Source organism: Pelobates fuscus, chromosome 5 (assembly GCF_036172605.1).
Source record: "Pelobates fuscus isolate aPelFus1 chromosome 5, aPelFus1.pri, whole genome shotgun sequence".
NCBI lineage: Eukaryota > Metazoa > Chordata > Amphibia > Anura > Pelobatidae > Pelobates > Pelobates fuscus.
In genome coordinates this window covers 180,093,864-180,121,605 of record NC_086321.1, presented here as the reverse complement: position 1 = coordinate 180,121,605, position 27,742 = coordinate 180,093,864, and the positions used below count along the sequence as shown (strand labels likewise).

At 40.8% G+C, this 27,742-nt stretch overlaps 1 long non-coding RNA gene across 1 annotated transcript in view; it reads left to right on the top strand.

The window, feature by feature from the left end:
• The window catches only part of LOC134612681 (uncharacterized), a 645,290-nt gene that overhangs the window by 117,368 nt on the left and 500,180 nt on the right, over positions 1 to 27,742 (top strand). The gene's annotated exons all lie outside the window — the stretch shown is intronic.

The following is a 27,742-nucleotide window of genomic DNA, read 5'->3' as shown; positions in this document are numbered from 1 at the left end:
CACGTTAAGACCTTGCATTGATTATCGAGGCTTGAATAAAATAACTATTAGAAATGCATACCCGATTCCTTTGATTACTGAGCTCTTTGATCGTTTAAAGGGTTCCAAGATTTTCACCAAGTTAGATCTCAGAGGGGCGTATAACTTGGTGAGAATTCAGCAGGGAGACGAGTGGAAAACAGCGTTCAATACCCGTTATGGGCATTATGAGTACACGGTAATGCCCTTTGGGCTTTGTAATGCACCGGCAGTATTTCAGGATCTGATCAATGAAGTTCTTAGGGAATTTCAACATGATTGTGTTATTGTATATTTGGATGATATACTAATACACTCTAGAGAAATTGAGACCCACCACAGACAAGTCAGAAGGGTATTGCGCATACTCCTACAACATGGGTTGTACTGCAAATTGGAGAAATGTAGTTTTGACCAATCTCAGATAAACTTTCTTGGTTACGTGATTTCTGGGGAAGGCTTTAAGATGGATCCGGATAAACTCCAATCTATTTTAGATTGGCCATTACCCAGGGGTCTCAAGGCCATTCAGAGGTTTATTGGATTCTCCAATTATTATAGGCGCTTCATTAAAGGATACTCTTCTATTATTGCTCCTATTACTAATATGACCAAACAGGGGGTTGACACTAAGAATTGGTCTACTGAAGCTCTCGTTGCTTTCAAAACACTCAAGGAACTTTTTGCTTCTGCACCAATTTTAGTTCACCCCGATACGACTTTGCCTTTTCTACTCGAAGTAGACGCCTCAGAGACAGGTATAGGTGCTATCTTGTCTCAAAGGTTAGGTGTGGATAAACCGTTACATCCATGTGGTTTTTTTTCCAAGAAATTATCTGGGCCTGAAAGCAGATATGACATCGGTGACAGGGAACTACTAGCTGTTATCATGGCTTTGAAGGAGTGGAGACATTTATTGGAAGGGACTTTACATCCTGTTACTATTTTGACGGATCACAAGAACTTGTCCTATATTGGGGAGGCTAAACGCTTGTCCGCCAGGCAAGCTCGTTGGTCCTTGTTCCTCACTCATTTCAATTACGTGCTCACTTATAGACCTGGTTCTAAGAACTCTAAGGCCGATGCTTTGTCTCGCCAACATGAGCCTTCTACTATATCTGAGACGGTTTTGTCTTCTATAGTTCCCAAGTGTAATATTATCGCCAACACGAGTCTCAGGATTCATTCTCCGTTGCTTGCCGAGATCATGAAGTTACAACATCTGGCTCCTAGACAGGGTCCCGGGGCACGGTATTTTGTTCCTCCTGAACTACAACGGGAGCTATTAGAATGCTTTCACAACAGTAAGGTGGCTGGGCATCCTGGCATTCGCAAGACGTGTTCCCTAATATCTAAAGATTTCTGGTGGCCTTCATTACGTAAAGATATTAGGGATTTTGTTGAAGCATGTGAGGTCTGTATGAAGACTAAACGACCTCAGACACTTCCATGTGGGTTTTTGCATCCCTTGGAGATCCCCGAGAAACCATGGACCTGTTTGGCCATGGACTTCATTGTAGATTTACCTGTTTCTAAAAAACAGACTGTGATTCTCACGGTGGTTGACAGGTTTACTAAGATGGCACATTTCGTGCCCTTACCTAAACTTCCATCTTCCCCTGAATTGGCTGAGATATTCGAAAGAGAGATTTTTCGGTTACATGGGATACCTTCCGAAATTGTTTCCGATAGAGGTTCCCAATTTGTTTCCCGTTTTTGGAAATCATTCTGTTCTCAAATGGGTATCAAATTGAATTTCTCTTCTGCCTATCATCCTCAGTCTAACGGAGCTGCTGAACGCACCAAGATTGAACAATATTTGCGTTGTTTTGTTTCCGAACACCAGGACGATTGGGTTGGTCTGATTCCTTGGGCAGAGTTTGCACACAACAATCTCGTTTGTGATTCTACTCGTTCTAGCCCCTTTTTCATGAATTATGGCTTTCATCCTTCCATTCTTCCCTCGGTTTCTCCTTCCCAAGGGGTACCGTCGGTTGATGTTCATGTTGCCAATTTGAGGAAGTTGTGGGATCAGACTCGACAAATTCTTCTGCATAACTCTATGTTGTTCAAGAAACACGCTGATAAGCATAGAAGGGCGGCTCCAGTCTTTGTTCCAGGTGATAGAGTATGGTTGAGTACCAAAAACATTCGCTTAAAGGTTCCTTCTATGAAGTTCGCTCCTCGTTACATTGGTCCTTACAAGGTTCTGACTCGAATTAACCCAGTTGCGTATCGTCTGGCTCTTCCATCTGCCTTACGCATTCCTAACTCCTTTCATGTTTCCTTGTTGAAACCTCTAGTATGTAACAAGTTTTCCTCCACTGTATCCTCCCCTCGCCCTGTTCAGGTTGAGGGACAGGAGGAATATGAAATCAACTCCATCATCGATTCTCGAATCTCTAGGAGGAAGTTACAATATCTGGTTGATTGGAAAGGATATGGACCTGAGGAGAGGTCTTGGGTACCTCAGGAGGATGTGCATGCGCCTCGCCTCCGCAGGGCTTTTCACTTCCGTTTTCCATCTCGTCCCGGTTCCTTCCGCCCGGTGGGCGTTTCTGAGAGGGGGGGTACTGTCAGGGTACCTGTTGTCTCTACCTCTGAGGAGGTGAGACACTTGGACGTTCTTCCTCCCAAAAGGGTTGAATCACTCATTCCTCGCGGTTCTCCCGGTCGTTTACACGCCGGCCGCGAGGTACCCACTTCCTTTTATGACGCGGCGCTCAGTAGCCGACGTCATGACGACAACCCGTCCCGACCTGTCAATCAAGTCCCGAGCACGAATGAGGACTCGTCGGGGGCGTGATTACCTATCTGGAACCAGGGTATAAAGTAGGGTTTTCTACATTTGTTCATTGCCCTGTCGTGGTTCTAGCTTGTCTAGTCACTCAGTGCTCTTGTTATATATTCTGTCTCTTTGGTTTTGACCCGGCTTGTTTGTTATACCTCGCTTACCTCTATTACCCTTGACTCGGCTTGTCTCTCGCTTACCTGCTCTCTCGTTCCATCGACCTCGGCTTGTCTCTAGACCATTCTTTACTTTCACCTACGTTAGTCCGGCCATTCTAAGGTCCGGTATACGTACCTATTACCTGTTTGTACTCTGCGTGTTGGATCCCTGTCCCGATCCTGACACCATATGGTTAAACTAGCGCATGTGCCTACTCAGGTATGGAAAGGGTATAATCCAAGTAGTTGGTTTGGTAGCTGGTATGAGTGGTTTGGAGGGCTTAAGGCAGTGGTAGGTGGAGTCCTACTAATTTTAATGTTGTGTCTACTCCTGCCGTGTCTTATACCCTTAGTAGTTAGGTCTGTGCAAAGCCTGATAGAAAATATAGCAGAAAGGAAGGCTGCTGCACAGATAATGGCTATATATAAATATAAGGCTCTAGATCAGGGAGACCAATGCAGGAAGATGAGTGTTGAAGATTCACATCATAAGATAAGTCTGGTCTGGTTCAAGGTAACTTGCGGTGTATGCAAACCAAGGTTAAGTGATGCCTCAAGTAATTGTGAAATATCAAGAGGCATCAAAGGGGGGAATGTGGTGGAATCTCGGTAAAAATAAATTTAGTAGGCCGAGATTACCACGTGGCATGTGTACGTGCATATGCTGACGTATCGATCAGTTGGTTGCACGAGGCAAGATACGATCAGTAGTGTACGGAGCATGTGCAAGAATACAGGATATAGTATTCCCCTCCTCCATTGTGCTGGACAAGCCATGCGGTCAAGCAGGAAGTTAATTCTTCTTTGTATTGATTGGTCAAGAGAATGTGCGGGTGGAGCTTAATATGGGAGGAGTTATGTGCCTATATAAGGAGCCTGCACTATTGTCCGGGGCTCAGAACTTGCTGTATTTTGGTGACATTAGTCCCTCTGAGTCCCGATCGGTGATCCAATAAAGAATCTCTTCCTTCCTGAAGAAACCTGTGTCCATCTCTCTGTGCTTGGCTTCCGTCAGTTTCTCTGGTATCACTATATGCTCTATGTGTGAGTTACTTTGAGGACACAGCCTCAGTATAGGTATCCACTATAGAATATATATATGAGTTACTATGGAGACACAGCCTCAGTTTATGTATACACTATATGCTCTGTGTATGAATTACTATGAGGACACAGCCTCAGTATATGTACCCACTATAGGCTCTGTGTATGACTTACTATGAGGACACAGCCTCAGTATATGTATCCACTATATTGTCTACGTATGAGTTGATCGGAAGTCTCGGCCTCAGTTTGTGTTCTTTATTTGCGCTGTAAACATAGCCTCAGTATATGTCCTCTACATGCTCTTTATGTAAGTTGGTGTGGACATTGCTTCAGTGGATCTGTTCACTATATGCTTGATGTATTAGTGGAAACACAATATATGTGAGAAGACACATCCTCTATGAGTCCAATCTAATACAGGGTTTTTGTGTGGGTTATTAGTCACAACCTCAGTATATATGAGTGGTGTAATATGTGCATGAAGTTCTGTTGAAAACAGCCTCAATTTATCGCTCTCATATGATCTTAATATGGATGCAGGCACAGTGTCACTGTATATAGCAGAGGTAGGCTATGTATGATTACTGTTTAAACAGACTCAGTATATGTAACTGATATCTCTGTGCATAAAGTGCTGTTAAGAAACATCCACAATGTATGTGATTCATATAATCTGTATGCAGGTTGGTAGTCTATATGCAGGTTGGTAGTATTATATGACCCGTAGGGTCACTTGGCAGATATGGATTGATATGGATTGACACCTGTCCTCACACTGACACAGAGCAGAATAGGGACTATTCCCCCTACATAGGGTCACTTGGCAGATATGGATTGACACCTATCCTAAGGATCCCTGATACACACTGACACAGAGCAGAATAGGGACTGTTCCCCCTACATAGGGTCACTTGGCAGATATGGATTGACACCTGTCCTCGGGGACCCTGATACACACTGAAACAGAGCAGAATAGGGACTGTTCCCCCTACATAGGGTCACTTGGCAGATATGGATTGACACCTGTCAATCCATATCTGCCAAGTGACCCTGCAAATGCTATTTTGCAAATGCTGCATCCTTTCCGACTTGTTGTAATTTGGTAACATTTCAGCCACTTTCTGCTTATACCGGGGGTCTAGTAGCGTGGACACCCAGTACAGGTCGTTCTCCTTCAGCCTTTTTATACGAGGGTCCCTCAACAGGCACGACAGCATGAAAGACCCCATTTGCACAAGGTTGGATGCCGAGCTACTCATTTCCCGTTCCTCCTCCTCAGTGATCTCAATGAAGGTATGTTCTTCCCCCCAGCCACGTACAACACCACGGGTACCAGATAGGTGACAACGAGCACCCTGGGATGCCTGTTGTGGTTGGTCTTCCTCCTCCTCCTCAAAGCCACATTCCTCCTCTGACTCCTCTTCCTCACAATCCTCTTCCAGCGTTGCCGCAGGTCCAGCAAGCGATGCTGATAAGGCTGTTTCTGGTGGTGATTCTGGTGGTGCCTTCGGTGCGACTGACTAGGTTTGTCACCTCCTCAAAAGGACGCATGAGCCTACAGGCATTGCGCATGAGCGTCCAGTAACGTGGCAAAAAAATTCCCAGTTCCCCAGAGGCTTTCCTAGCACCCCGGTCATACAAATATTCATTAACGGCTTTTTCTTGTTGGAGCAGGCGGTCGAACATTAGGAGTGTTGAATTCCAACGTGTCGGGCTGTCGCAAATCAAGCGCCTCACTGGCATGTTGTTTTCGCCGCTGGATATCGGAAAAGTGCGCCATGGTCGTGTAGGAATGCCTGAAATGGCCACACACCTTCCTGGCCTGCTTCAGGACGTCCTGTAAGCCTGTGTACTTATGCACAAAGCGTTGTACGATCAGATTACACACATGTGCCATGCACGGCATATGTGTCAACTTGCCCAACTTCAATGCCGCCAACAAATTTGTTCCGTTGTCACAAACCACTTTGCCGATATCCAGTTGCTGCAGAGCCAGCCACTTTTCCACCTGTGCGTTCAGGGCGGACAGGAGTGCTTGTCCGGTGTGACTCTCTGCTTTCAAGCAAGTCAAATCCAAGACGGCGTGACACTGCCGTATCCGGGATGTGGAATAGTACCTGGGGAGCTGGGGGGGTGCCGTTGATGTGGAGCAAGACGCAGCAGCAGAAGAGGACTCAGCCGAGGAGGTTATGGAAGAGGATGGAGTAGGAGCAGTAGAGGAGGTGGCAGCAGGCCTGCCTGCAAGTCGTGGCGGTGTCACCAACTCCTCTGCAGAGCCACGCATTCCATGTGATATACCTGCCCTGACCATGCTTTGCAGACCAGGTATCAGTGGTCAGATGGACCCTTGCCCCAACACTGTGTGCCAGACATGCCATTGCTTCCTTTTGCACAATCGAGTACAGGTTGGGGATGGCGTTTTGTGAAAAGAAATTTTGTCCGGGTACCTTCCACTGCGGTGTCCTAATAGCTACAAATTTTTTGAACGCCTCAGACTCCACCAGCTTGTATGGTAAAAGCTGGTGGGCTAATAGTTCAGACAAGCCAGCTGTCAGACGCTGGGCAAGGGGGTGACTTTCTGACATTGGCTTCTTACGCTCAAACATGTCCTTGACAGACACCTGACTGTGGGCAGATGAGCGGGAACTGCTCAAGGCGAGAGACGGAGTGGCGGATGGTTGAGAGGGGGCAAGGAGGACATCAGTGGTTGACGTGGCTGAAGATGCTGGACCAGGAGGAGGATGGCGGCTTTGAGTTTGTGTGCTGCTTGTACTCATGTGTTGATCCCATAGGCGTTTGTGATGTGCGATCATGTGCCTATGCAAAGCAGTTGTACATGGTGGGTGTTGGACTTCCCACAACTCCGTTTCTTTTGGCACAGGTTGCAAATGGCATCGCTGTTGTCAGAGGCAGACACACAAAAATAATGCCACACTGCTGAGCTCTGCAATGACGGAATTCTGGTGGTGGACACAGCATGCGTTGATTGGCGTGCTGTCGGGCTGACCCCGGGTGCCGATGCACGCTGTCTGACTGTGCCACTAGCTCCTTGCGACGACCTCCCCCTGCTTCCAACTCGTCTCCTCCTCCTCTCTGTCTCCCCATCTGAACTTTCGACCGGTTCTTCTTCTTGCCGAGCGGGCACCCACGTGACATCCATGGACGCATCGTCATCATCAACCGCTTCACTTGTATCTGACAACTCAGCAAAGGAAGCAGCAGCGGGTACAACATCATCATCATCACACCGTACGTCCATGTGTGTAATGCTACCTGACTGAGACATATCCCTGTTATCTACATCCTCTGGCAATAATGGTTGCGCCTCACTCATTTCTTCAAACGGATGTGTAAATAACTCCTCTGACAGATAAAGTGAAGCGGCTGTGGTGCTAGTGTTGGTGGTGGTGGCAGGCGGGTGAGTGGTATCTTGAGAGGTGCCCGAAGCTAAGCTGGAGGAGGATGGTGCGTCAAGGTTCCGAGAGGAAGCTGTAGAAGATTGAGTGTCCTGTGTTAGCCAGTCAACTATGTCCTCAGAACTTTTCAAGTTCAGGGTACGTGGCCTCTGAAAATTGGGCATTATTCTAGGGCAAAAGGGAATCACAGCACCACGACCACGACGGCAGTGGCAAAGGTTGGCAGAGTACACGCTGTAGGTCTGACACCCGCTTGAAGACAACTAACTGGTGTTCAATCTATAACAGTGAAAAAAAGTTTTGTGGTTTTTAAATGCAATCTATTGCGACACCAGATATGAGTGGCAATGTGCACTGGCAGAGGTTGGCAGAGTACACGCTGTAGGCCTGACACACCCGCTTGAAGACAAGTAACTGCTATTCAATCTATAACAGTGAAAAAAGTTTTTTGGTTTTTAAATGCAATCTATTGTGACACCAGATATGAGTGGCAATGTGCACTGGCAGAGGTTGGCAGAGTACATGCTGTAGGCCTGACACAATCGCTTGAAGACAACTAACTGCTATTCAATCTATAACAGTGAAAAAAGGTTTTTTGGTTTTAAATGCACGCTATTGTAACACCAGATATGAGTGGCAATGTGAACTGGCAGAGGTTGGCAGAGTACACGCTGTAGGCCTGACACCCGCTTGCAGACAACTAACTGCTATTCAATCTATAACGGTGAAAAACATTTTTTGGTTTTTAAATGCAATATATTGCGACACCAGATAAGAGTGGCAATGTGCACTGGCACAGGTTGGCAGAGTACACGCTGTAGGCCTGACACACCCGCTTAAAGACAAGTAACTGCTATTCAATCTATAACAGTGAAAAAGGTTTTTGGGTTTTAAATGCACGTTATTGTGACACCAGATATGAGTGTCAATGTGCACTGGCAGAGGTTAGCAGAGTACACGCTGTAGGCCTGACACACCTGCTTGAAGACAACTAACTGCTATTCAATCTATAACAGTGAAAAAAGTTTTTGGGTTTTAAATGCACGCTATTGTGACACCAGATATGAGTGGCAATGTGCACTGGCAGAGGTTGGCAGAGTACACGCTGTAGGCCTGACACAATCGCTTGAAGACAACTAACTGCTATTCAATCTATAACAGTGAAAAAAGTTTTTTTGGTTTTAAATGCACGCTATTGTAACACCAGATATGAGTGGCAATGTGCACTGGCAGAGGTTGGCAGAGTACACGCTGTAGGCCTGACACCCGCTTGCAGACAACTAACTGCTATTCAATCTATAACGGTGAAAAAAGTTTTTTGGTTTTTAAATGCAATATATTGCGACACCAGATAAGAGTGGCAATGTGCACTGGCACAGGTTGGCAGAGTACACGCTGTAGGCCTGACACACCCGCTTGAAGACAAGTAACTGCTATTCAATTTATAACAGTGAAAAAGGTTTTTGGGTTTTAAATGCACGTTATTGTGACACCAGATATGAGTGTCAATGTGCACTGGCAGAGGTTAGCAGAGTACAAACTGTAGGCCTGTCACACCCGCTTGAAGAGAACTAACTGCTATTCAATCTATAGCAGTGAAAAAAGTTTTTTGGTTTTTAAATGCAATCTATTGTGACACCAGATATGAGTGGCAATGTGAACTGGCAGAGGTTGGCAGAGTACACGCTGTAGGCCTGACACCCGCTTGCAGACAACTAACTGCTATTCAATCTATAACGGTGAAAAACATTTTTTGGTTTTTAAATGCAATATATTGCGACACCAGATAAGAGTGGCAATGTGCACTGGCACAGGTTGGCAGAGTACACGCTGTAGGCCTGACACACCCGCTTAAAGACAAGTAACTGCTATTCAATCTATAACAGTGAAAAAGGTTTTTGGGTTTTAAATGCACGTTATTGTGACACCAGATATGAGTGTCAATGTGCACTGGCAGAGGTTAGCAGAGTACACACCGTAGGCCTGTCACACCCGCTTGAAGAGAACTAACTGCTATTCAATCTATAGCAGTGAAAAAAGTTTTTTGTTTTTTAAATGCAATCTATTGTGACACCAGATATGAGTGGCAATGTGCACTGGCAGAGGTTGACTGAGTACACGATGTAGGCCTGACACACCTGCTTGAAGACAACTAACTGCTATTCAATCTATAACAGTGAAAAAAGTTTTTGGGTTTTAAATGCACGCTATTGTGACACCAGATATGAGTGGCAATGTGCACTGGCAGAGGTTGGCAGAGTACACGCTGTAGGCCTGACACCCGCTTGCAGACAACTAACTGCTATTCAATCTATAACGGTGAAAAACATTTTTTGGTTTTTAAATGCAATATATTGCGACACCAGATAAGAGTGGCAATGTGCACTGGCACAGGTTGGCAGAGTACACACTGTAGGCCTGACACACCCGCTTGAAGACAAGTAACTGCTATTCAATCTATAACAGTGAAAAAGGTTTTTGGGTTTTAAATGCACGTTATTGTGACACCAGATATGAGTGTCAATATGCACTGGCAGAGGTTAGCAGAGTACACACTGTAGGCCTGTCACACCCGCTTGAAGAGAACTAACTGCTATTCAATCTATAGCAGTGAAAAAAGTTTTTTGTTTTTTAAATGCAATCTATTGTGACACCAGATATGAGTGGCAATGTGCACTGGCAGAGGTTGGCAGAGTACACGCTGTAGGCCTGACACACCTGCTTGAAGACAACTAACTGCTATTCAATCTATAACAGTGAAAAAAGTTTTTGGGTTTTAAATGCACGCTATTGTGACACCAGATATGAGTGGCAATGTGCACTGGCAGAGGTTGGCAGAGTACACGCTGTAGGCCTGACACAATCGCTTGAAGACAACTAACTGCTATTCAATCTATAACAGTGAAAAAAGTTTTTTTGGTTTTAAATGCACGCTATTGTAACACCAGATATGAGTGGCAATGTGCACTGGCAGAGGTTGGCAGAGTACACGCTGTAGGCCTGACACCCGCTTGCAGACAACTAACTGCTATTCAATCTATAACGGTGAAAAACATTTTTTGGTTTTTAAATGCAATATATTGCGACACCAGATAAGAGTGGCAATGTGCACTGGCACAGGTTGGCAGAGTACACGCTGTAGGCCTGACACACCCGCTTGAAGACAAGTAACTGCTATTCAATCTATAACAGTGAAAAAGGTTTTTGGGTTTTAAATGCACGTTATTGTGACACCAGATATGAGTGTCAATGTGCACTGGCAGAGGTTAGCAGAGTACACACTGTAGGCCTGTCACACCCGCTTGAAGAGAACTAACTGCTATTCAATCTATAGCAGTGAAAAAAGTTTTTTGTTTTTTAAATGCAATCTATTGTGACACCAGATATGAGTGGCAATGTGCACTGGCAGAGGTTGGCAGAGTACACGCTGTAGGCCTGACACACCTGCTTGAAGACAACTAACTGCTATTCAATCTATAACAGTGAAAAAAGTTTTTGGGTTTTAAATGCACGCTATTGTGACACCAGATATGAGTGGCAATGTGCACTGGCAGAGGTTGGCAGAGTACACGCTGTAGGCCTGACACCCGCTTGCAGACAACTAACTGCTATTCAATCTATAACGGTGAAAAAAGTTTTTTGGTTTTTAAATGCAATATATTGCGACACCAGATAAGAGTGGCAATGTGCACTGGCACAGGTTGGCAGAGTACACGCTGTAGGCCTGACACACCCGCTTGAAGACAAGTAACTGCTATTCAATTTATAACAGTGAAAAAGGTTTTTGGGTTTTAAATGCACGTTATTGTGACACCAGATATGAGTGTCAATGTGCACTGGCAGAGGTTAGCAGAGTACAAACTGTAGGCATGTCACACCCGCTTGAAGAGAACTAACTGCTATTCAATCTATAGCAGTGAAAAAAGTTTTTTGGTTTTTAAATGCAATCTATTGTGACACCAGATATGAGTGGCAATGTGCACTGGCAGAGGTTGGCAGAGTACACGCTGTAGGCCTGACACAATCGCTTGAAGACAACTAACTGCTATTCAATCTATAACAGTGAAAAAAGTTTTTTTGGTTTTAAATGCACGCTATTGTAACACCAGATATGAGTGGCAATGTGCACTGGCAGAGGTTGGCAGAGTACACGCTGTAGGCCTGACACCCGCTTGCAGACAACTAACTGCTATTCTATCTATAACGGTGAAAAACATTTTTTGGTTTTTAAATGCAATATATTGCGACACCAGATAAGAGTGGCAATGTGCACTGGCACAGGTTGGCAGAGTACACGCTGTAGGCCTGACACACCCGCTTGAAGACAAGTAACTGCTATTCAATCTATAACAGTGAAAAAGGTTTTTGGGTTTTAAATGCACGTTATTGTGACACCAGATATGAGTGTCAATGTGCACTGGCAGAGGTTAGCAGAGTACACACTGTAGGCCTGTCACACCCGCTTGAAGAGAACTAACTGCTATTCAATCTATAGCAGTGAAAAAAGTTTTTTGTTTTTTAAATGCAATCTATTGTGACACCAGATATGAGTGGCAATGTGCACTGGCAGAGGTTAGCAGAGTACACACTGTAGGCCTGTCACACCCGCTTGAAGAGAACTAACTGCTATTCAGTCTATAGCAGTGAAAAAAGTTTTTGGGGTTTTTTTTTTTTTTAATATATTTTTATTAAAGAGTTTTTTCTCTACATATACAACAATATACTGGTCCCGCAAATCATACAGTTTGTTTAGCAGACAAATAAAGAATCACATAGCATGTTAAAGATTCAGTTACATTATATATCATCGAAATTTGTCTTATAATCAGTTATAGATCAGTATATATCACATACGAACGTAGTCTACAAACACATAAACGAAAAAAAAAACAAAAAAAAACAATAGAACCCCACACCAAATCTAGAGCACAAAATCAGTTAATTTCGGTACTCGCTTGGGTGTATTATATCGTCACTTATCTATATTGACCTCTTTACATATAACATCTACTAAATTTCGAGTAGTGGCTTAATTAAGAAAGACTATTAGGAGAGGATTGTCGAAATAGTATCTTATATTTATGTAACCAATCACCATACCATTGTTTTTTCTTCGAAGTCTCATTATTGATCATCTCGTGTTCCATAGATATTTGGAACAAGACCTGATCAATCAATAGTCGTTTATTAAACGGCTTAGATGATTTCCAATGTCTCGCTATAATAATTTTAACAGCAATTAAACAATGAATAGCAAAACAGATGTCTTTTTTTGAATCAAATGACAAATTCAAATGTAAAAGGGCAGAAGCAGCATTCTCCATAATTCTATTAGTGGTCACAGATGTGTAAATATTAAAGGCCCAAGACCATAGATATTTGACAGCTGGGCAAGCCCACCAAATATGTATGTAAGTACCTGGGTGAGTACCACATCTCCAGCAAGTTGGATCAGAAGTATGGAACATTCTAGCCAGTCTCACGGGAGTATAGTACCATCTATAGAGGACTTTAAAGTGGCATTCAGACAAGTTCAAACAGTGAATATATTTATTCACCAGGCTCAAAGAGGCGTTCCATTCGTCCAAAGAAATTTGCAGTTCCAATTCTTGTTCCCACGTCTTAATCAAGCTGTGGGGAGACTCCTTAAGAGCTTCCAACATTGATGCGGCAACAGACATAATCTTATTAATAGATTGGGAATTGAATATGACTTCTAACTTTTTAGCAAAAATGGAAGATGATTTAATCACATTTTTGTGAATAAAGTTTTTTATACGGAGATAAGTAAAAATTTCTCTGCGTGGGATATGCAGAGTGTCAATAATGTTCTGGAAGGGTAGGATATTGTCTCCCTGCATAATTTCTGTAATTCTTAATTTATCAGCGTTAACCCAATTCTTTAACGAAAAGTCTTGTATAAGTAGTTGCAATATGTCCAAGGTGCATGTCTTAGGTATCATATTTATTAGGCCTAATTTTTTTTTAATTAGTGTCCACTCTTCTAAGATTTGGGATAGTATCGCTGAGTTGTTTATAGGCGAGTTTATTGAATTGTTACTTGTAACTGTCCACATCAAATATTGTAATTTATCTACATAAGCCACTTCAGCCTCCATAATGTACCATGGTTCCAAGACCTGTTTAGGGTTCTGAAGGAGATATATATGCCTAATAATGCTAGCGTGATAACTATAGACAATACTGGGGAAATGTAGACCTCCATTTGTCAATTTTTTGGTTAAGATCTTTTGGGCAATTCTAGGTTTTTTGCTATTCCAGATAAAATTATTGAAGTATGTTTGGATCATCTCCAACCAAGGTCTGGGAACCTTAAGCGGAATCATGGAAAACAAATATAGCCATCCAAAATATACGAATTAATGATGTTAATTTTGCCTTGCCAGGAAGTTTCTAGGTTTCTCCATTTTCTAAGTTTAAGGTTCATATTTCTCATAAGAGTCGAAATATTCCACTCCATTATTTCTGACACTTTAGGTGTTATAACTAATCCCAGATAGTTTATTTGTGAATCAGTCCATATAAATTTATAGCTTAAGGCTAAACTATTTACTATCTCATTATTCAAGTTCATAAACATTGCCGTAGATTTATTTATATTTAGCTTGAAATTTGAGATAGCAGAGTATCTGTCGATCTCAGACATTAAAGATTTTAAAGACGACTCAGGAGCTGATAGCGTAAGTAACGCGTCGTCCGCATAAAGAGATATTTTAGCATTCAACGAATTGATTTGTACACCTTTTATCAATGCATTGTTCCTAATGTTAATAGCCAAAGGCTCAATAGACAAGATGTACAACAGAGGTGAAAGAGGGCATCCCTGTCGCGTGCCATTTTTAAGTGCAAACCACCCTGCTGTAATGTTCGGACCCACAGTTCTGGCAGAGGGAGAAGAATAGAGAGCCATAATGGCGTCGTGTATCCAGCCGGTGAGCCCAAAAGAATTAAGGGCTTCACTAAGATAGCCCCACCCGACCCTGTCAAATGCTTTCTCGGCATCTAATGACAGGGCCAGGAGGGGAAGCTTATTTGTATTGGCCCAGTCTATAATGTCAATTATTCTCCTAGTATTATTGGACGCTAACCTACCTGGGACAAATCCAATTTGATCAGGGTGAATCAGTGACGAAATGATTTTCTTAATTCTGTCGGCAATTATTGCCGCATATAACTTCATATCCGTGTTGATTAACGCTATGGGTCTATAATTACTGGGATCAGTGCTTAATTTATTTTGTTTCAGTATTGGGATAATATTTGCCTGTAACAATTCAGATGGAAAAGATTTATTTAGGGCTATTTGATTGAACATTTCTGTTAAGGGATTAATTAATAGAGGCTGCATCTGTCTGTAATACAAATTCGAGAAACCATCTGGTCCCGGAGTTTTATTAGTAGGAAGTCTATTTATTTGAAATTTGACTTCATCCACCGAAATGGTCCTATTTAGAGTTATTAGATCTTGAGATGTGACTTTAGGAATCTGGGTGCAAGCTAGATAATTTTGAATATCATTTAAATTAGGAGACAATTTGAGATTGTATAGATCTTCATAAAATTGATTAAATCTCTCCCCAATTGCAGAAGGTGTCGAATAAATCTTTTGGCCATCAATCAATTGTTCGACTCTGTTTTTTGCATAATGGTTTTGCAGTCTTTTTGACAGATTTTTATTTGCCCTGTTTCCAGTATAATAATTGTTTAATTTTAGTTTATGAATATTTAATTTGATTTTTTGTTCAACTTTCAGATTCATTTGTTTTTTTAAAGTATTTAGCTTGCTTTTTAATACTACAGATGGCTTCTGTTTATTTAGTTTAGATATATTATAAAACTCAATATATAAATCAGTCAGGGTCTTGCCATTGAGAACCCTCATTGTATGGGCTAATTTAATTAAATAACCACGCATAACAGCTTTATGTGTACACCAATTGTTTGCCGGTGAAGTATCGGAGGAACTAATTTCTAACCAGAAATTTGTTAATAATTGAGTTAATTCCTCTTTATTCTTTAAATCATTAATAAGAGCATCATTTAATCTCCATGTGGTACGGGGCATAGGGGATTTGTTTCCAAGGTCCATTAGTATGAGGCTATGATCTGACCATAAACTCTCTCTGATTTCAATTGAGTTACACAAAGATATCGAATTTGCATCCAGGAGACAAAAATCAATGCGTGCATACGTACCATGCACACAAGATTGGTGAGAATAGTCTTTATCAGTAGGATGTAATAGTCTCCATATATCATGGATATTATACTGTTTAGAGATGTTATAAAGTCTTTTAGCCTGCTTAATAGTTCTTTTATCACAAAGATTTCTAGAGATATGCGTCTTATCCATTTTAGGATCACATATACAATTAAAATCCCCCGCTATGATTAGATGTCCCTTGGATACTTTATCGACTCGGTCCATTATGGTCGCAAATTTAGTCATAGGATCAACGTTCGGGAGATAGACATTAACAAAAGTATAGGTCAACTTATCAATAATGCAGACAATAATTATGAATCTAGCTTCTGGATCTAGTTCGGTATATTTAATTTCCAAGTCTAAATTACAGTTAAACACAACTGCAACTCCTCTTTTTTTGTTATCTCTTAATGAGGCGTGAACAATATTGGGGTATTTATGCCCTCCCCATCTTTGTTTAATATCTTTAAGCCAATGAGTTTCTTGTAAGAATGCCACCTGTACATTGTGCTCATTAAGAGTATTATATAGTCTTCTCCTTTTTTTATTAGTATTCATACCCTGCACATTCAAGGATAGAAACCTAAGCATCTAAAGTTATCGGGGGTTCATCATATGATCTAATATTCGAAACCCCGGTATCTGGAAGAAAAAAAGCTTTAGTATCCTTAATTGTAGTAACTTTATCAAAAGTATCATGTGCTCTAAAAAAAGAAAACAAAAAAAGAACACCCATAGAAAAACACAAAAACAAGCATACTGCGCCTAATCTCACCGAATAAAATCGTAGTAGATCCAGCGACAACAAACAACATAAAACAAACTTAAAAAGAACATAGTTCTTTTTGCTCTTTTTTAAACCGTAAATTTCTGATTGTAATAGAAATCAACGGAAACAATGTAGTAGTACTACACCAAGAGGGGCAACCCATCGAAAGGCAAGAGGACAAAAAAAAAAAAAAGAAAACCAGCCTCATAGGATCATGCTGTTTCTAGGAGATAAAGATAGAAGAGTAACCTCATCTCATATCCCATAGACAAGATTCCATTTGTTTCAATTAATTTCAAGCGACATAAGCAAGATACGTGTCAGCTTATATTTTATGCCCCTATACATCCGAGTGGCATTGTATGTGGGTACTCAATTCTGTGTTGTCCGTTTACGCGAGCCACTCGGGAGTAATTTGGCAGGACCTTGCAAAACTTTGAAAATGGAATAGATAACTAAATAAATAAAACATAAATAAATAACAACAACATTGCATCAGACACATTATCTAGAATGTCCCCACATCTAGACCATAGCCATTGCTCAAATTGTTCTATAATAGTGCTATTGAATATATTATATTATAATCCTCACCGCAGAGCAATATCCATTGATATAGATCTATAAGATCCTTACATATCGGTGTGTCATTATATTATATTTTGTCAGAATATCTGTGCATAATCCACATATCCTCATCAGAGCCCAATATGCACATTGTATAGCACCATCAATAAATCCACCATAATAATTAGATTGTTCTGTGATGAACCCATTGCACATACTATATCATATTTAACACCGTGCAAAAATAACAAACAATATGCATCTAAAAAATTATATCAAACCCATGTGTCAGTATGTTACATCCTATCCGGGTATCTACACACAAACCTATCCCGAATTCTTTATAGTGATGTTGAGTTGACTAAATAGTCATTGTGTAATATTTCTCAATTGGCAACTCTTAACCCTACATCAAACCCCTTATATACATTATTTGTCACATCATTTAAATCATCCAAGTGAGATAAATTGTTCTGTATAAGTGCTTTTACATATATTATCTAATAATCAGCCCCATATATAATTATTAATTAAGAAACCTATAGTTATAAATCTTTCTGTTATATTTTATCGACATACCTGTGCATAGACCCCAAAAAATATTTTTTCCATATCATCTATAATAGTGTTGATTAGGCTAATAAACATTATACCAAGTGTAGATTACAACAAAACAAAAAAAACAAAAAAAAAATCCCAAACATTGCAGCAAACACCCTATATACATTATGTCAATTATTTGCACCCTCATTTATACCACACTGGTTGGTTAAATTATTCTATAGAAATGCTATTACATGTGTTATATCATTATCATCACCGCATATCAAAAGACTGGGTATAAACCAGCCCAAAAATCTTTCCCATACCATTTATAGTGATATTAATTAACCTAACATATCCTATATAATATATGTTGATTATTATCAAAAAAATAAAAAATAAAAAAAAACAGAACTAACTCAAATTATTGATCATCTGCCCTATCTATTAATCATCGTGATTCACCCCCCCCCCCCTCCCTCAGCCCCCACACAGCCCCCACACAGCCCCCTGGATCTGCTATAGTAGTTTCTTGCCCCTCAGCCATTCCAGTAAGTCAGAATTTGAGTCAAAAGTCTCTCTTTTTTCTTCATGTGTCAGAGACAACTTTAGGGGATATAGCCACCTATATCTTATGTTATGAGCTCTGAGAATTTGAGTTGCAGAACTGAATCATTTCCTATTTTGACGAGTTTCAAACGATAGATCCCGGAAGACCTGAATGTTTTGGAAGCGACCAGAGTTAATTTGCCCAGTTCTGACAGTATTTAAAATTGATTCTTTAAATTCATAAGAAAAAAAAAAAGCAATAATGTCCCTTGGTAGATCTTTCTGAATAGATTGGGGTTTAAATATCCTGTGACACCTTTCTATTATTTGATCATGTGGATCAAACTTAATTCCCAGTGTTGCAACAAAGTCCAGCAGAATTTGTTTAGTGTCTTCTTGTCTGTCATTCTCCGGTATATTCCTAAAACGTAAATTCTTACGACGACTGCGATCTTCTAAATCAGTTAATTTATGTTCAAGAGCCTTACTTTGGGCCTTCTTGTTATCATCTGTAAGGAATTTAACTTGAAAATCAATTGCTTTAAATTAATCCTCCATCCTCTGAATATTAACCGAAAGGAGATTTATCTCTTGTTTCAATTCTGTTTTAATTTCTGCTGCAGTCACAGCCAATTCATTCTTTATTTCTTCCAGATGCGATCTTAAAGTAGTGCGTAGTATGATAGGCGTAATTTGATCTTTTTCAGTAGTAATGAACCCCTCAGCTTCACATGCCTCAAGAGTAGAGTCATTAACATTATCTTTCAATTTCGAATTTTTATGATGTTGGGGGGAAAAATAGGTATTCAATGACTTGTCTTGTGAGACCTCTTTCTTATCCTTTCTTGATGAGGATTTAGTATCATTGGATTTCTTTGAAGCCATATTCAATTGTATTATATTGCCAATGCCTCATTTAATGTGAGGTAAATAGGCAAAAAATAAGAAATATAGAGGATAAATACGATTAGAAGGTATAGAGGGTATAAGATTGTAAGGTGTTAATATACCCCACGGGCTATAGCAGTGTTGAGAGCCCCAGCTGCGTTATTTAAAATATCACAACAAGTTATGGCAAAGAACCAAAGGCAGCCTCGTGGAAAATCAAATCACTTGAATTTAGTAGTTGTATAGACGGAATCTCCCACACGGCCAAACTAAAGCAGAAACAAACTGCCGTATTGCGTGCTGAGTTAAGGGGAAGGGGAGCTGTGTATATCCCGCCTAGGGTGATCCATCAAGGCTGGCGCGGGATTGCAGACGCCTCATACGAGAGCGGCCACTTCAGAGCCCGCCATCACCCTCGCCGGCAGGTGCCCCTCCTCTTCCGCCACGACGACACCGCACGCGGACACGTGGTCGCGTCCGCACGTCAGCACGTCATAGCGCTCATTTCAAGCATTTCAATCTATAACAGTGAAGAAAGTTGTTTTGGTTTTTAAATGCAATCTATTGTGACACCAGATATGAGTGGCAATGTGCACTGGCAGATGTTGGCAGAGTACACGCTGTAGGCCTGACACACCCGCTTGAAGACAAGTAACTGCTATTCAATCTATAACAGTGAAAAAAGTTTTTTGTTTTTTAAATGCAATCTATTGCGACACCAGATAAGAGTGGCAATGTGCACTGGCAGAGGTTGGCAGAGTGCACGCTGTAGGCCTGACACACCCGCTTGAAGACAAGTAACTGCTATTCAATCTATAAAAGTGAAAAAAAAAATTGTTTTTTAAATGCAATCTATTGCGACACCAGATAAGAGTGGCAATGTGCACTGGCAGAGGTTGGCAGAGTACACATTGTAGGCCTGACACACCCGCTTGAAGACAACTAACTGCTATTCAATCTATAACAGTGAAAAAAGTTTTGGGGTTTTAAATGCATGCTATTGTGACACCAGATATGAGTGGCAATGTGCACTGGCAGAGGTTGGCAGAGTACACGCTGTAGGCCTGACACACCCGCTTGAAGACAAATAACTGCTATTCAATCTATAACAGTGAAAAAAGTTTTTGGGTTTTAAATGCACGCTATTGTGACACCAGATATGAGTGGCAATGTGCACTCGCAGAGGTTGGCAGAGTACATGCTGTAGGCCTGACACCCGCTTGAAGACAACTAACTGCTATTCAATCTATAACAGTGAAAAAAAGTTTTTTGGTTTTAAATGCATGCTATTGTGACACCAGATATGAGTGGCAATGTGCACTGGCAGAGGTTGGCAGAGTACACTCTGTAGGCCTGACACCCGCTTGCAGACAACTAACTTCTATTCAATCTATAACAGTGAAAAAAGTTTTTGGGTTTTAAATGCACGCTATTGTGACACCAGATTTGAGTGGCAATGTGCACTGGCAGAGGTTGGTAGAGTACACGCTGTTGGCCTGACACACAGACGCTTGAAGACAACTAACTGCTATTCAATCTATTACAGTGAAAAAAAGTTTTTGTTTTTTAAATGCACGCTATTGTGACACCAGATATGAGTGGCACTGTGCACTGGCAGAGGTTGGAAGAGTACACGCTGTTGGCCTGACACACAGACGCTTGCAGACAATTAACTGCTATTCAATCTATAACAGTGAAAAAAATTTTTTGTTTTTACATGCACGCTATTGTGACACCAGATATGAGTGGCACTGTGCACTGGCAGAGGTTGGCAGAGTACACGCTGTAGGCCTGACACACAGACGCTTGCAGACAACTAACTGCTATTAAATCTATTACAGTGAAAAAAAAAATTGTTTTTAAATGCAAGCTATTGTGACACCAGATATGAGTGGTGGCACTGGGCAAGTGGGCACAGTATCCACTGTGAGCCTAAAACAGAAGCTGGCAGACAGGCAACTGCAATTAGATTACACAGGAAAAAAGCAGACTGATGTTCTAGCCCTAAAAAGGGCTTTTTGGGGTGCTGTCCTTACAGCAGAGATCAGATGAGTCCTCCAGGACTGTAGTGGACACTGAATACTCTAGCCTAGCTATCCATTTCCCTATCAAATGAGCAGCAGCTACACTTTCCCTCCTCTCACTAAGAATGCAGCTTCAGAATGAATCTAAAATGGATGCTGTACAGGAGGTGGGAGGGTCTGGAAGGGAGGGTCTGCTGCTGATTGGCTGGAATGTGTCTGCTGACTGTGAGGCACAGGGTCAAAGTTTACTCAATGATGACGAATAGGGGGCGGATCGAACCGCGCATGTGTTCGCCCACCGTGGCGAACGCGAACATGCTATGTTCGCCAGGAACTATTCACCAGCGAACAGTTCGGTACATCACTATTCAGGATAAGCAATTAACACATTTTACCTCCTCAGATAGATTGCAGGTGTTACTAAACCTGTCTCAGTGCATCTCCCAGGAGAGATGGAGACCTGAATTTCCAAATGGAGCATGGTAATGTTAACATAATCAATGCTTTTTTTGTTGTGTGAAAACCTATGTATTTATATATGAGATCATTCCTCAAAAGTTTTTCTATTGCCATGTATCCTCTCCTCTCTTATCAAGATAGGGAATGGTTTTTTTTTTTCAATTTTGGTGGCAGTGTTTAACCTTCAGATATATGCCGTTACTGTTGCACAGCTTAGTAGATCATACTGGTTGCAGGAGCACAAATTGGGCTATTAATTGATCTCATAAGTAGGTAACTCTGAAGCCATTACCTGATTTAAAAGCTGTTCATATTGGCTTGTTTCTCTCCTGGTCCTAACTTCAGTATCATTTTATTTTTCTGCAAACTTCTACTCTGAAGAATTCACTACTTCTGGCCTGGTTTGTGCTTTTTATTCAGTTTTTAGCTCAATTCTCTGGAATTGGTTTAACATATTCTTTAGAACTGAGTACATTTCCTTAAAGCATAATCTTTATAATTTGGAGAATGTACTAATTTTTATATGCAGTATTCTCTTTTATCCCTTGGGGACCTGAGAGTTTGTCAATCCCTTTAGGATATGTCAGGGGTGGCATGCTTTTGGTTCTTAAGGAATTCATGTTCAGAAATTTCTGACAAGATTCCCCTGTTGTGAAGGGGAATATTATAATTTCCTTTCTGCAATTAAAGGTATTCTTTTAGGCTCATATGATCCAGGTAAGTTTTCGATACTTTGTATTGCAAGTATTTTAATTGACACTGGAAGGTCTTTCTAGTCCCCAGGCCATTCTACCAGGCTTACTATTTCAGGTAAAATTCACCTGCTACCAGAACAAGAGAGGAAATCCCTTAACAGGTATATCCATTACGGTCCTCTCTTCTGATATTCATGGGGATTCTTCTAGGGGTCCTTATATCTGGAATTTGCAACCAATGTGTGGCTTTAAGTGGTTGATTCATCCTACATAATATAATGTAATGCAGCTTGTTGATGACAAACATTTGACTGATATGCTTTTCATGGTCTCTGTACCTAGATTGGTATAAGTTATGGTCACTCCTAACATTGCATTGATTTAATACTTGTGGATTATATAATTGTATTGGTGTTGATATATTGCAGATAATACAAACTGCTTATTATCGCCATAGACTCTGCCATAAGTATTTCATCACTATCTGAAGATAAGGTAAGAGTAAGTATGTGGTTGTTTGTTCTCATAAGGATAACTGAATATCTTCTACTATGCTGCCTTTTATGTGTCGGTTGCCACAATGGATCATGTGCCTCTGGTTACCACCTACTCATCAGTATCCTGCCGATTACATATCTCCTACTTATGTTACACAACTGTCTCTAATAAATTTGATTATACTGTTTGGCATAATCTGTACTATTTACAATATGTTTCTTTGAATGTAGGTACTGACGTGATTGGACTACTTATAATTTAGGAGTTGCCACGAATTCTACGGTTCATACCGATGTCTCTTTTTTCTTTCCTTAACTAATCTGTATATGATTCTTCTTGCCTTTGCCTAGTAATGTCATTGGTTTATACCTCTCCTGTGACTGATCATTACTGTATCAATTCATCCACGATGTGAGGTAGTGTTGTGAGTCTGATTTATGCTATATATATATATTCGTTATTGCAGTGTTTTAATGACACTTATTTCTCTACTAGGCTCTGCCTCTTTCTGACAGGCAGGTATTGATTTGTTTCCTGTATCCACAGGTAAGTAGTTAACAAGGCAAGAGGAAGCAGTGTGAATCGTCATTAATAATTACATCCAGAAAGTAGTAGGATTCTCAGTGTAATTATCCCCGTGTTTAATAGCATGGTGTGTCTGTTCTCATCCAACATTCTGTTATGCCTTTGTCAAGGTTCTGATCTGATGAGGTCATCAATTTGGTTTTAAATTTTATATCAAAATGGCAGTATCCTTCTCTAACTTAGGCTATCATGGCCTTAATTCCTTTCTGACTCTATCATTATTCAGGATATTTCAGATATTGAATGCCAGGAGGTTGCTGACCTTGCAGCCTCTAGGTTAATTAACTTGTCTGATCAGAATGACAATATCCTATTGATGTCTTGTTTGGCTTTTTTAAAGTCTTCTAAGATTTATACAGCTCAATAATGGTTTCATAGCTATTAGTTGTTTTTGAACTCTATCCCTCCCTCTATATATACTGCTTGGGTATTCCCCATGAGTAAATGCCACCATGAATAATGTCAGGAAAAAGGGAAAATTTGCTTCATACTTCCCGTAATTTTCTTTTACTGATCATTATTCATGGCAGCATTACGGTCCCACCCATATACTATAAGATGTGATGCTAGTTACTAAGACTGCCTGATGGGAAGGGGGAGGATCTATTTATACCAGTTTCAAAGTTCTATTTCCTGTCCTTTCTGCTGTGAGGGGAGAAGCTAACCCATGAGTAAATGCTGCCATGAATAATGATCAGGAAAAGAAAATTACGGTAAGTATGAAGCAAATTTTCCCTTTTACACAAAGAAGGAACACGTGTAGTTATCTGTTACTTTTAATGTAATTAATGTATACAATTGGATTAACTCAAATAATTAACATAAATCTCTTAATTGACTCTCTAAGTGTGGTTTTAAATTGCTTAATTATTATGTAATATTCCAATAAACTAGTGGTGCAAGTAAAATTCGACTTAACTTGCAATATACATATAGCCATAAAATGCAAACTGCTTGAGTTTTATAAATAGTGAAATCTGCACTAAAAAATTTATTTCCTTTTTATATAAAAAAAATTATTGAGTTGTGCCTTATATATGTGTCTGTTTTTATAAAACTGAAAAAAGCTCATTCTCAAGAAACAAAGCTGTTGAGCAAAGGGACCATGTGCTGACAACTTTAGTTCTCTAAAAATATTGTAAGCGGGCACCAACGCATCTAAGCAGAGGCTCAGACACCTTTTTGAGGTGCCACAGAGTGGTGAAAAATGGGCTACACAATGATATTTTAATTCAACATCTGAATGTCTACCAGCCAGCAACTCACAGTAAGCCATCTTAACACAAGGATCTATTTCATAAAAAGTAAACTGTGGGTGAGGGCAACCAAGCTGATATATCTAGGCCAACACAACCATGCCAGCAACAAACCTTAAACTCAAATATTTTTGAAATTTTATACATTTTTTTTCAATTATTTAATTTTGCTGTGCCTTAACAAGAATACCATATCAGACATTGTCAAGTTAGTAATAAAATAAACCTTCTAGCAAACAATGGATATATAAGAAACAACAACTTTTTTTATTTCTTAAACTAAATACAAGATTGATGAGCAGGACATATGCACTGAGAGGAAATTCTAAATATGTAATAGAAAGTAACTGAAAAGCATGTCAGATAGCTTTGTCAGAGAATAAAACCCTCAGGAGGCCCCTCCTTGTAGGCAAGAAATGGATGAATTAGTGCAGTGAAGGAAGAGCAAAGCAGCAGCCAATGACTGATCACAGCCAAAAGTCCACTGTGTTTCTTGTGGCTTGTTGCATCATGAGAGGTTTCTCACTCTCCACTCAGCTCTCCGGTGTGTTCTAAGACACGTCTCTAACCGTGCCACGGATCACAGCCAGACCTCCACTGTGTAAAGGGACTTGAATGGTCCATTCAACTATAGCAGGGCTGCAAGACATTCTCTGCAGGGATGGGAGGAGCACACTGAGTCGGCCATCTTGAGTGAGTATAACTTGTTGCTATAGTGCCAAGCGCCGTCCATTTGGTAAGGGAACCTCCAGGGAGTAGACCGGGATCACCCCCACCGGTCCAGAGGGGCAGAACAGGGCACTAAACAGTGTGGTGGATCAGGAGCGGAGATCGGCCACTTTTCCACTCCTCCAGGCACGCCATGCTATCGAGCCAGCTCTCCGTCAGCGTGGACAACCGGAGAAATCATGCATGCTTAGGGTCATCTCCCCTTAATCCAGCACAGTGGAGACAATTATAATTATCAGTGGAAGGTATGAACAGCAGTATCCATGCATTTTATCAATTTTGGTGCTGGAGCTCACTCGGGATGCGTCTGTCCTGCATGGCCGTCCCCTAAATTTAACCATTTTGACGGGACATTTGGTGAAACTCACTGCTTAGTGGACAGACCTCAACTATGTTACACATGCAGCTTTAAGAGTCAAGATACATTAACGCTCTTTTGTACTGTTTATCCAGCCTTAAACATACTTTACTTATTAACATTTCATATACAAAACCTAGCAAGCTTTGAATGTGACAGGTTCAATAAATATTTGAGCTGACATTCTCATCAACTGAGTGAAAAGAAATCTTTTGACACTTGTTGAATAATTGGGATCTGCCTCTAATATTCATATATATGTAAGTGCAGGAGACAGACTTATCAGATCACTGGTTTGGATAAGCACGAGTTCAAATAAGAGGCATGTATTTTCACAACTGTAAAAAAATTCTCTATACTTGAGTCATGCAAACCAATCTAATATTTCTGAATGGTCTATGAAAAAATTGAATAACTAATAAACTGTAATTGTTTTTATTTCAGACATATAAAAAAGGAGACCACCAGCATATACATAGACATACACTGCCTTGCCCTAAAAAAAAAGTCACACATTCTAATATTTACATGGACCGCCTTTAGCTTTGATTACGGCACGCATTAACTGTTGCATTGTTTCGATAAGCTTCTGCAATGTTAATTTATTTTTCACCAAGATCTTGTATTGATGATGGGAGAGTCGGACCACTGCGCAAAGCCTTCTCCAGCACTCTGTGGTGGCCAATCCATGTGTGAAAATGATGTCTTATGCTCCCTGAACCACTCTTTCACAACTTGAGCTCGATGAATCCTGGCATTGTCATCTTGGAAAATGCTCGTGCCATCAGGGAAGAAAAAAATCCATTGATGGAATAACCTGGTCATTCAGTATATTCAGGTAGTCAGCTGACCTCATTCATTGGGCACATAATGTTGCTGAACCTAGACCTGACCAACTGCAGCAACCAAATTTCATAGCACTGCCCCCACAGGCTTGTACACTAGGCACGATGGGTGTATCACTTCCTCTGCCTCTCTTCTTACCCTGATGCGCCCATCACTCTGGAACAGGGTAAATCTGCACTCATCAGACCACATGACCTTCGTCCATTGCTCTAGAGTCCAATCTTTATGCTCCCTAGCAAATTGAAGCATTTTTTCCTGATTTGCCTCAATGATTAGTGGTTTTCTTAAGGCTACACAGCTGTTCAGTCCCAATCCCTTGAATTACCTTCACACTGTGCGTGTGGAAATGCTCTTACTTTCACTATTAAACAGTGACTAACAGTCCTACTGCTATTTTTCTACGATTTGATTTCACCAAACGTTTAAGTGATCGCCGATTACAATCAATCAGGATTTTTTCCCGATCACATTTCTTCCTAGAAGGCTATTGGATCCCTACTATCCTTCCAGTTTTTAATAATGCATTGGACAGTTCTTAACCCAATTTTAGTAGTTTCTGCAATCTCCTTAGATGTTTTCTCTGCTTGATGCATGCTAATGATTTGACCCTTCTCAAAACAGACTAACATTTTTTCCACGACCATGGGATGTGTCCATCGACATGGTTGTTTAAGAAATGAGAAGCTACTCATTGCATCAGTTGGGGTTAAATAACTTGTTGCAAGCTGAAAGATAATCGCCCTTGCAGTAACCATACAATAGGAGGCTCTTACCTATTTGCATAATTAAATCCAGGTGGCATTTTTTTTTTTGCCCAGGAGGGCCAAAACGTTGATTGCACACTTCAATACACATATATATATTATTGTTGGTATTTATATAGCGCCAACTGATTCTGCAGCGCTTTACGATATTATGAAAGGGGGAGGGGGGAGGGGGGGATTTACAATAAATGAGACAATTACACAGTGCATCATTAGACATGCTTACGCTGTGCACTAGGACCGTGCAGAGTGTTTCAGCAGCATCCGTGCATGGTCTAGAACAGGGGTGCCAAAAGGTGGATCCCCAGATGTTTCAAAACTACAGCTTTCATGATGTTTTGTCATTCTAAAGGCATGCTAAGCATCATGGGAGTTGTAGTTCTACAAAATCTGGGACTCTACCTTAAGGACACACCTGGTCTTGAAAATTGCAGGCTGGCTGGGAGCCTGGTGTGCTTAAAGAAGTATCCCCTATATAAATATAATAAAGTGTGAGGCGACTATTATTAACCTCAGCCCCCACCCACTGGCAGCAGGTGTGAGCTTTAATATTAT